We start from the raw sequence: 12,157 nt of genomic DNA, 5'->3' as shown, positions 1-12,157 counted from the left end.
TAATTTTTTACTGCCATGTTGATTTAATTTATTGGAAAATTAAGATAAGAAATGTAAGAATATTTGTTATATTTTGATGAATTTGGTAATAGAGATTTAATGTATTTATAACCCTTTCATAACGTGTTATTTATTGCTAAATGACTTAATTCTTTTGAAAATCTCTATTTTCACTTTTTTAATATTGACTGTTGACTACTTTGGGTCACAAATAAAGAAATTCAGAAATTGAATTGGTTTAGTCATGTATGAAAACATCCCTAAATTTTGCGCGCATTATTAATTTCGTTTCAAACTATTGACAATCTTACAAATAGAGGTGTACATTACTGGGTTAGTTCGAGTTTTTAAAATATCAAACCAAACCATTTGTGTCGAATTTTTAAATCTATAAACCAAATCAAACCAATAAAACTCGGGTTTTTCAACCACGGGTTTTTTCGAATTTTTTTGGGTTTTTTCCGATAAAGTATTCATACAAACATATAATTTACTTGTACTTCAAATATTTCTTTAGTCCTACCAAAATACAACTATCTAAGGTGTTTCTTAAGAAAATAACACAAAATATGATATGAGTAATGACACTAAAATATCCAAACAAAAAAAAATAATAATAATGAAATCGCGTAAAACAAATATTGCAAATTAACAAGTCATAATGAAAATGATCATAATTTAAAAGGACTAAATCATGCTAAAACAAGTTAATAAGTATTAGTTACATGACTAAATATTAAACGAAATTAAAATTAGATTATGTATTTGAATTGTCTAAACCAATGTAAAACCAAAGAACAAATATTCAATATTATTGTCATTCTTAGTGTTGAATTGATTTTCTTTTTGCATTAGTATTAATTTGATTTTGGTTTTGATTTAAGCTTTATTATAAATATCAACATCTGTGGACTATAATCTTTATTGAACCATTTAGAATTCTATGATTCAAACTTGAAATAATATATAAAAAGATAAAAACTATGAAAAAGTATAAGAAATATTTAAAAATTATATCAAAGTAAATATTTTTATGTACAAAATAAAATTTTAAAATTATATATATAATATTAGATTGGTTTGGTCTCGGGTTGGTTTTTTTTAGTTAAAACCAAACCAACCCAAATGTAGTCTGGTTTTTTTTTTCAATACCAAACCAAGTCAAACCAACCACTAGTCGGTTTTTTCCTCGGTTTTGCGGTTTGGTTCGGTTTTGTACACCCCTACTTACAAATATCCCTTAACTGAACTTAACATGAGTAAAATACACCCCTAAATTCTCGTCAAGTTTAGGGGTGTTTTTCAACACTTCTCTCAACTTTTTATTAAGAGCCTAATGCTCCTACAAGAGTTTGAGACCGCTTGTTATGTCATGTTGCAGATCCGGGGTGTATCTATGTTTAGTTAGTCAAGTAAATGAGTGTTTTTAAGACTATCAATTATTTAGAGACAAAACTAATAATTTGCGCCAAATTCAGAAATATTTTTTAGATAGTAATCGACTGGCTGAGATCAATTTTTTAGGATTTTTTTTTTTAAAAGTATAAATAAATATAAATCTTAAACCAACAAATACCAATTATTGTCTAGTTGTAAAAATTGGGGTTCGATCAGGTTACACATAAACTAAGGGTCGTTTGGTTACTGGTTAGAGTTATGCATGTATTAGTTATGCAAGGTTTAGTTATGCAGGGTTTAGTTATGCAGGATTTACTTATGCAGGTATTAGTTATGCATGTATTAGTTATATACGTATTATTTCGTTACGTAGGTATTATTTAGTTATGTAGAGATTACAATACATGAATTATTAACTATTGAATATTGAATTTGTTGTAAATTAGTAGTATATATTATTAACAAAATAATAATACATGCTAATAAATATGTGGAATAGATTGAATAATATATATTGCTAATATTTAATTAACATATGTGCCGTCAAAATATATACAATTAATTTCTAATTTCAATACAATATTTGCATTTACGTAAATAAATAAAAACTGTACGTACATATATAGAAAGAAATAAAAATTGTTTGTATATAAAAACAAATAGAAAAACAAACGTAGTAAGGGATCAATAAAAAAAGATTAAAATAAATTAATAGGGTAAATATGTAATTCATCATTTTAATACATGTATAATTAATACCCACGTAACTTATTCCACCTTCTACCCCGCATAACTTATACATAGTTCCCTCATAAGTTATGTTGGTATTAATTATGTAGGACTACGAAAAACGCAACCAAACACCGTATAAATTATTACATGAATAACTTTTATACAACATTTAAAATCTTATCAACCATACATGGTATAACTTATGTTGACTTTTATACCTAATATACAAAACTTATACCAAACATAATAAAGCTAATGCAACTTTTTATACTTAAATAAGATGTGTTTTATACCGTAACCAAACGACCCCTAATTACTAACTCTATTCGGTAAAATTAATTTAGGCACATAAATTGAAATAGATAATATAAAAGAAAATCTCTATCACTCAACTATGTTCTGAGGTTGTATTTGGTAGGAAGGAAAATAATTTTAAAAAATATTATTATTTTTTCTAGAAATAAAAACATTTTTTCTAGAAAAGTATCTATTAAAAAAATTAGAAAAATATTTTTTTTTTCTAGTAAAAGTAGAAAAAACAAGTTTTAAAAGTGATATTTCATATTGATTGTGTCTTCTCAATGTCCCTACGACACACCTTCATAGCCCCCATTGCCGCCATCTCCCACCCCTACCCACGTCCTCATAACAAGATTATATACAAATACTTTTAGAATAATATATTTTAGTATATATACCACACATAAGAAATTAAACAAAAAAATCACTTATTTTCTTGAGATTTTTTTTCGTAAAAAAATATTTTCTTTCGTACTGAACACACAAATTAATGCAACAAAGGAGATCAAAGAAACTTATGACTATCCAACTTTCCACTTGAATAAACAAGAAGGTCAATTCACCGTTAAAGGATGCATCACAGTAAATAAGGTTGCTTCTTTCTTAATTTGAGGTCTCGAGTTTGAGCTTTTAGTATAAAAAAACCCTTGATAAAGAGTGTTTTCCCGAGTGGAGCCCTACCTATGCGGTGCAAATCAAAATATAATCAGACTCCAATATGAATACCGGACCTCAAATTGAAAAAGAAAAGAAAAGAAAATGTCAATTCAAAATCTAGTCATTAGGGTTGATTCTAGTACTTTTTTTTTCTTTCAAGTCAATTTCATCAATCAGGAGAGAAGAATAGTTGTTGGATTCATTAGTAATTAATTCAATTTGTTTTGTTTTTTTTGTATACATGACTCGACACAAAATTTATAAAAAAACATAAAAAATTTAAAGTTTGTTTACAACAACATGAATAACAATTATATATCAAGTGATATCTCAAAAGTGGAGTTTGGAGAGATCGTGTAGCTAGTGAATACACAGGCCTTTACAAATAGAAAAGTCATTTTTGAAAGATCTCATATTTATATTAACATGAGAAGAACTGGAATTCATAATGATTTTTGAATATCTACATTTTAATTTTAAAATATAAAATTAATCTACTTTAATTTAAATTTTAAAATTCATCAAATTAATTAACTATCGAGAAGCAAAAGTGTGTCAATATATAGTCTCCATATTTTAAAATAGTTTCGAAAGGAAAAAGAAAGCTCTACGAAAGCAAAAGTGTGTCAATATATATTCTCAATGAAATAAAATTCCTCTAATTAATATCATAAGACACTATCACCTAATTTTATTTTATCTAGCTCCCACAAACATGAATCCAGCTAGCTCTGTCGGTTAAGACTTAGATAGATAAAAGAAAACCACGTAATATTTTTGTTTCTATTGTAAATGCTTAATATTATCGGAAAAAAATTGGATGAGGAGGACGAAGAACTTTCTTATGACCTACAAAGTTCATTTCTGATATCTGACTTGTTATGTCAGTATGAGAATTTGTACTAGGATTTGACCTTCACTTGTTTCCATTCTTAGGAATATATTCACAAAATAATCCGCAATATAATTTTGTGCAAAATTAATTATTCAAATCTTCGCTTAAATAAGTAATACTATTTACTATATGTTGTCAATCTGTGTTTAAAACAGTAGCACTGATTACCAGAAACTTTGCAGAAACACAAAGTTATCAAAGTTTCCAATGAACCAGTGATGAAACAGAAGAACAAAAATTAATTCACAAAAACTAAAATCTGTAAAACATACCATAATCTGAAAAAACAAAACGGAAAAAGATCAAGCCCACTGAATGCACAGTGTCCCCTTAAGGAAATTATTCCCCTATAGTATCCGAGGTTTGATTTGGAATATGTCCTCCTAAGATAGAATGATCTCAATCACCAGTGTATTGATACCCAAAATGCTAGTGTTAGTGAGTCATTCAATGGCAGTAAAGTACATGAAGAAACTTTGTGCAGAAGAAGAAGAAGAAATCAGAAAAATTTGTAAGGAAAAAGTCTGAAGAATCAGTGATATTTATAGCCAAGAGGAACTAGCTCCGAAAGGTTGCAACCTTTCAGAATCCACACGACCATTCTTGAAAGTTTGCAACCTTTCAAACGGTCATGGATAATCCTGAAAGTTGCAACCTTTCAAAACAGTCATTTCCAACGGCGGAAAATTCAAATAAAATGAGAAAGTTTAAATAAAATGGGTCGCGCGCAAATCCAAGTCGGGTCGGAATATTTCGGTTAATTAACCAATTAAATGAAATGTTTTGGCCATTTAATTTAGTTAAATTAATTAACTAAATAATTAAAATAAACTTTGTCCAAAAATAATCTCTCGATCGATCATTTTCCAAAGCCAAAGCCAAAGTCGAGTTGAGCGAGCGACGGCGCGAGAGGGTCTCCTTTTCCAACCCTTTGAACAATTAATAGAAGTGTTTCTCTATTTAAACTCTTCTATTTTTCTTTCCACCACCGATGAGGAAAAAATGCCTTTTTACTAAAGCATAAGAGGACTTTTCAAGTTCCTCTCTTTTCATCTTCCCTCCATTTCCCATTAACTCTTGCTATATACCCAACAATCCCCCACATGAATGGGGAATGGTTATAACATAAGGAATGCACAGACGAGTGTGTACTTTACAAGAAAGGATCAATTGCATCTGGATAAGTAGGTTTTCCCTTGGACTTTTCGTAGTGAACATTTGACGGGTATACTCGACCAATCGATAGATGCGATATCTTTGAACCGTCGAGCTTTGGTGTATACCTAGACAACCATATGTCACACAATTAACCCTTTACCGTTTATGGTTCTTACGGTTGTGTTCATTTCAGCCATGAACACCTCCTGGTTTCATGAGTGTATAGAGAATAGACTTTTGACATAAAATTCTCTTTGAAACGACTTACACTTCACACTCACATAGGTGATTTCTAACCGTGTCATCTCGTAGATATACTATTTGGTCAAATCTACCAAACTTAGCAAATCATTAAAAACTTTAAGCTTTATTAACTTATTAACAAGTCTTAAAGTCTTAACCTTGTTCCTGAACATTGCCTTCATCATGAGAATGGATTGAGTTGATTGACAATGTCCAACCGTCAGTCACAATTTGTTTTTCTCCTTGAACCTAGCTCTTAGGATCTCCAGTCTGCTAGATAGAGTTATCGCTATGCTGACTTGTCATAAGCCGTAAAACCATTCCCTTAGATGATCTTTCAACTGCCTCTTGATATACCGTGAGTTTACGGTATTTCTAATACATTTCACTTACAAGTCGTGTGTGTCTAGGGCCTTTTTATATTGGTTTTTATGTGTTTTATCATGTTTTGCAGGAAAGGTGTTCAGGCGCGGAAGTTTAGAGATAGCTGAAGGAAATGCAGAAAAAGGCATCCACGGAGGCCATCTACGGACCGTAAGTCAATTCACGGTCCGTAGGTGATGACCGTAGATCAGCAGGAATGGGTTGAGGACAAATCAGGGAAATCTGACCAAGGGTGGAACCACGGTGCCCATTTACGGTCCGTAGATTGATCTACGGACCGTACTGTTGATCCGTAGAGTGAGACTGCGAGGGTTCCAGTACCTGATTTTTGAAGATGCTAAGTATGGAGCTACGGAAGGGATTGACGGACCGTAGGTCGATCTACGGTCCGTGCTGCTGGTCCGTCGTTTGCTTCAGAGAAGCTGATTGTTGGATGCTGAAATATTTTCTAAGTCCCGAGTGACGGAAGGGACTTACGGACCGTAGATCAATCGACGGTCCGTAAGTCAGTCTCGTGGATCGAAGACGCGTACCTGAACAAAACTTTCCTTAATTTGTTTCCTTTTTTATTTAGGATTTGTTTTCTATAAATAGGACATGTAAACCTCGTTTTTGGGGGTTAGACACTATTATTCTATTTTTGCTTTGTAACTTTGGAGATTAATTTGCAACCCTAGCAATTATTGATTTCCCAAGTTCGTTTTGAAGATTTTGGCTTTGCAATTCAAGTTAATTTTCTGGGTTTATTATTCTCTTTACGTAAGTTCATGATTTCTCCATCTACAATTATGAATTGTGTTCTTGCTAATATGAGTAACTAAATCCACAACTAGGGTTGTGGGAACCATGATCGATTAACAAAGTATGAATAGTAAATAAGCAATTCTTGACTAGTATTTTGCATGCATTGATAATTCTTTCGTTTAGAAGTCTTTTTAACGGTGGCCAACGTTAGAACTCGCCTTGTTACTACTTGCCGGACCAAGGAGGTAATTAACAAGAAAAGAATTATCAACATAGATTTAGTGTGATACTATCTAATAGGCTAGTGTCGATTGGTGCGAAGTAATAACTAAGCCAAACATCGATTATGATGTCTAATATGAGGTAAAGGTAAGGGTTAGTAAATTATACACACGTAGCCGGACCAAGGTGCGGGGTGAAATTCTCTAGATGCCGGACCAAGGATTTAGAGATACCTAACTTATCACTTTGCATGTAATACACTAGAAAAGGATTGCTATTACTAGGATTACTGCGTTATGAGATTATGGGGAACACGTGTACCCTAGTTATTTCTCTTATCTTGATAACAACCAAAGTTGAATTTAATTATTGATTACAATATTAAGTCTTACTATTTGTTTTACACAAGCACAACCCCCCTTTTTATTACCTGTTTCTGGAAATAATTTGACTAATCGAATATAATTGTTGGTTAAAAGTAAAGTCTAAACCATTTTCATCGTGGGATCGATTCCAACCTACAAGTTGGGTTCTTTACTTGATAACGATCGCTTATGCTTCTGAAAGGAGGTGTAATTTGAGTGTGTCATCTTTCTCACTAGGCCTTTCGTTAATGGGTCTGACACATTATCGTTTGACTTCACATAGTCAATTGCGATAAAACCACTAGAAAGCAGTTGTCTTATGGTGTTATGTCTCCGTCGTATATGACGAGACTTTCCGTTGTACATGACGCTCCCTGCCCCACTTATTGCTGCTTGACTATTACAATGTATGCAAATAGGTCCTACAGGTTTGGGCCAGAATGGAATATCCTCTAAGAAATTCCAGAGTCATTTAGTTTCTTCACTAGCCTTATCTAAAGCAATAAATTCAAATTCCATTGTGGAGCGAGTGATACATGTCTGTTTGGACGATTTCCAAGAGACTGCTCCTCTACCAAGTGTAAACACATAACTATTTGTGGATTTTACTTCATTTGACCCGGTGATCTAATTTGCATCACTATATCCTTCAATCATGACATGATATTTATTATAATGCAAAACATAGTATTGTGTATGTTTCAGATACCCCAACACACATTTCATTGCCATCCAATGAGTTTGATTCAGATTACTAGTGAACCGACTCAGTTTGCTAATAGCATGCTATATATGGTCGCGTACAATTCATAATATACATCAAACTTCTCAACACTCTGACATATTTCAATTGAGAGTCACTTCCACCTTCATTCTTTTGAAATGTAAAGCTTAAGTCAATTGGAGTTTTGACAACATTGAAATTTAAGTACTTGAACTTATCCAATACTCTTTCAATATAATGAGATTAAGTTAATGCTAGTCCCTGAAGTTTTGAGAATCCTGATCCCTAAGATCAAATTAACAACTTTTAAGTCCTCCATATCGAACTTGTTGGACAACATGCGCTTAGTAGCATTTATATCGTCAATATTTTACTCATTAATAACATGTCATTAACATACAAACAAACAATGACTTCATGATTCGAAGCGTTTAATGTAAACACACTTATCACATTAGTTAATCTTGAATCCATTTGCCAACATTGTTTGGTCAAATTTAGCATGCCACTGTTTGGGTGCTTGCTTGATCCCATAAAGCGACTTCACAAGTCTGCACACTTTTTCTTCTTTACTAGGAACCACAAACCCTTCCATGTAAATTTCTTCCTCTAACTCGCCATTTAAGAAAGTTGTCTTTACATTCATCTGGTAGATTTTAAGATCATACACTGCCGCTAGTGCTATTAACATCCTAATTGATGTTATCTTTGTTACTGGAGAGTATGTATCAAAGTAGTCTAGACCTTCCTTTTGTCTGTATCCTTTGACTACAAGTCTAGCCTTATATTTGTCAATAGTCCCATCAACTTTTATTTTCCTTTTAAAGATCCACTTTGATCCTAAAGGTTTATTTCCTGGAGGAAGATCAGTCAATTCCCAAGTATGATTACTTAAAATTGATTCGATCTCACTATTGACTGCTTCTTTCCAATAGATTGACTCAGATGAAGACATAATTGCTTTAAATGTTAGAGGCTCATTTTCAAGCAAGAATGCCATAAAATCTGGTCCGAAAGACATGGATTTTCGTTGGCGATTACTATGCCTAGGATCCTCATTAGGTAGTGTATTTTCTGTTGATTCTTTTCGTGATCGTTTAGCCTTTCACTTGTCGACTCACATTCAATTTTATACAGATAAATGTGTTCAAAAAACTAAGCATTATCTGACTCAATTACCGTATTCACATGAATTTCAAGATTATCAGATTTGTGAACCAAAAATCGACATACCTTACTGTTAACAACATATCAAATAAATACACAATCTACTGTTTTGGTCCAATTTTCACCCTCTTGGGTAAAGGAACCTCTACCTTGGCTAGACACCCCCACACTTTGATATATTTCAAGTTGGGTTTCCTTCATTTCCATAACTCATATGGAATCGATTGCGTTTTGCTACAGGGTACCCTATTAAGTATCTTGTTAGCCGTAAGCATGGCTTCCCCCTATAGATTTCGCGATGAACCAAAACTGATTATCAAGGCATTCATCATTTCCTTAAATGTTCTGTTCTTCCGTTCAACCACACCATTGGACTGTGGCGTATAGGGTGCAGTAGTTTGATGGATAATACCATATTCCAAATATATCTCTACAAAAGGAGATTTGTATTCTCCACCCTTATCACTCCGAAACATTTTTATCTTTAGATTCAATTGATTTTCCACTTCATTTTTGTATTGCTTAAATGCATCAATTACTTCATCGTTACTATTAAGCAAATATACATAACAGAATCGGGTGCAATCATCAATAAAGTTATAAAATACTTTTTCCCACCACGAGATGGTATTGACTTCATATCACATATATCCGTGTGAATTAAGTCTAAAGGTTTTGAATTCCTATCAACAGACTTATAAGGATGTTTAACAAACTTACTTTCCACACAAATTTCACATTTCGATTTATCGCATTTGAAATCAGGCAATACTTCTAAAGTAATCAATTTTCGCAAGGCATTATAATTTACATTTCCCAAATGGGCATGCCATAAATCATTTGACTCCAATAAGTAAACAAAAGCAAAATTCTTATTAATACTGTCAACAACCATTACATTCAATTTGAAAAAGCCCTCATTAAGGTAGCCATTTCCTAAGAACATCTCATTCTTACTTATTACAGCTTTGTCACTAACTAGGACACACTTAAACCCGTTCTTAATGAGCAGTGCAGCAGAAACTAAATTCTTCCTAATAGTAGGAACATGCAAAACGTTGTTCAAAGTCAACACCTTGCTGGATGTCATTTTTAATATTACTTTTCCAATTCCTGCAATCCTTGTTGTTGTTGTGTTTCCCATGAACAAATCTTCATCAAACTCAGCAGGAGTGTATGTTGCAAAGGCTTCTTTCAAAGAGCAAATATATCGAGTGGCACCTGAGTGGAGAAACACTCCTTGGGATTTACAACTAAGTTGCACTCCGAGATCATTGCACAAAGGTCATTTGCATCTTCCATCACTTTCACGATGTTTGCTTGACTTTTGCCTTTGCCTTTGTCTTTGTCTTTGTCCTTTCTTGGAGCACGACAGTCAGAAGACTTATGACCAGCCTTACCACAATTGTAAAAGTTGTCATTTAATTTCTTCTTGACCTGTTCTGACTTCTGTTCGTTGGACTTCTTTCTCTTCTTGTTTTTAGTAGGAGCTTCTTCAACAATATTAACTCTAATTACTGTCGAACTCTTACGAGACTTCTTTCGGCGGTTTTGTTATCTTCCTCAATCTTGAGCCGAATCACAAGATCTTCAAGCTTCATTTCCTTACGTTTGTGTTTTAAATAATTCTTAAAGTCATACCACGAATAAGGTAACTTTTCGATCATTGCAGCCACTTGAAAAACTTCATTTACTACCATATCCTCAGCAATTAGATCATGGAAAATAAGTTGAAGTTCCTGCATTTGTGATCCAACAATTTTACTATCTGACATTTTATAGTCTAAAAACTTTGCGACCACAAACTTTTTCAAGCATGCATCTTCTGTCTTATATTTCTTCTCAAGTGCATCCCACAATTCTTTCGAAGTTGTCATTGCACTATAGACATTATATAAGTCATCCTCTAAAGTACTCAAAATGTAGCCCTTACATATGAAGTCTGCCTGTTTCCATGCTTCAATAATCATGAATTTTTCTTTGTCTGGCATTTCAGCAGCAGGCACCAAAGTTACTTCATTGGTAAATTTCTGTAGACCAAGAGTGGTAAGTCAGAAAAATACTCATTACTGCCATCCTTTAAAATTCACAACAGAAATTTTTTTCGATTTCTCTGCTGGTGGTACAGTAGTTCGGGTTGGTGCAACAACAACTAGCGTAACATTATCATTTGCCATTTCAGAATCAGAATCTGTAATAAACAGAAATTGATAAAAATGACTCAGTAAGCAATAACTTAAATTGCAAACTTAATTGGAGTATAAAACCATGAAGGTTTTTGTCTCCACTAGAAACACTAATTTCCTTAAGATTGTTGTCAATCTGTGTTTAAAACAGTAGCACTGATTACCAGAAACTTTGCAGAAACACGAAGTTACCAAAGTTTTTAATGAACCAGTGATGAAACAGAAGAACATAAATTAATTCACAGAAACTAAAATTTGTAAAACATATCAGAATCTGGAAAAACAGAACGAAAAAAAGATCAAGTCCACTGAATGCACAGTGTTTCCTTAAGGAAATTATTCTCCTCTAGTATCCGAGGTTTGATTTGGAATATGTCCTCCCAGGATAGAATGATCTTAATCACCAGTGTATTGATACCCAACGCTGGTGTCAACGAGCCACTCAACGGCAGTAAAGTACACGAAGAAACTTTGTGCAGAAGAAGAAGAAGAAATTAGAAAAATCTGTAAGAAAAAAGTCTGAAGAATCAGTGATATTTATAGCCAAGAGGATCTGGTTCCAAAAAGGTTGCAACCTTTTAGAATCCACACGACCATTCTTGAAAGCTTGCAACCTTTCAAATGGTCATGGTTGTTCCTGAAAGTTGCAACCTTTCAGAACAGTTATTTCCAACGGCGGAAAATTTAAATAAAATGGGAAAGTTTAAATAAAATGGGTCACGCGCAGATCCGAGTCGGGTCAGAACGTTTCGGTTAACTAACTAAATAATTGAAACGTTTTGGCCATTTAATTTATTTTTAATTAATTAAATAAATAAATAACTAAATAATTAAAACAAACTTTGTCCAAAAATGATCTCTCGATCATTTTCCAAAGTTGAAGCCGAGCGAGCGAGCGACGACGGCGCGAGGGGGTCCCTCTTTCCAACCATTTTAACAATTAATAGAAGTGTTTCTCTATTTAAACTCTTCCATTTTTCTT

This window comes from Solanum stenotomum, chromosome 8 (assembly GCF_019186545.1).
Source record: "Solanum stenotomum isolate F172 chromosome 8, ASM1918654v1, whole genome shotgun sequence".
NCBI classification, from domain to species: Eukaryota; Viridiplantae; Streptophyta; class Magnoliopsida; order Solanales; family Solanaceae; genus Solanum; species Solanum stenotomum.
The sequence above is the reverse complement of the archived record's forward strand: the minus strand, read 5'-3'. Positions refer to the sequence as shown.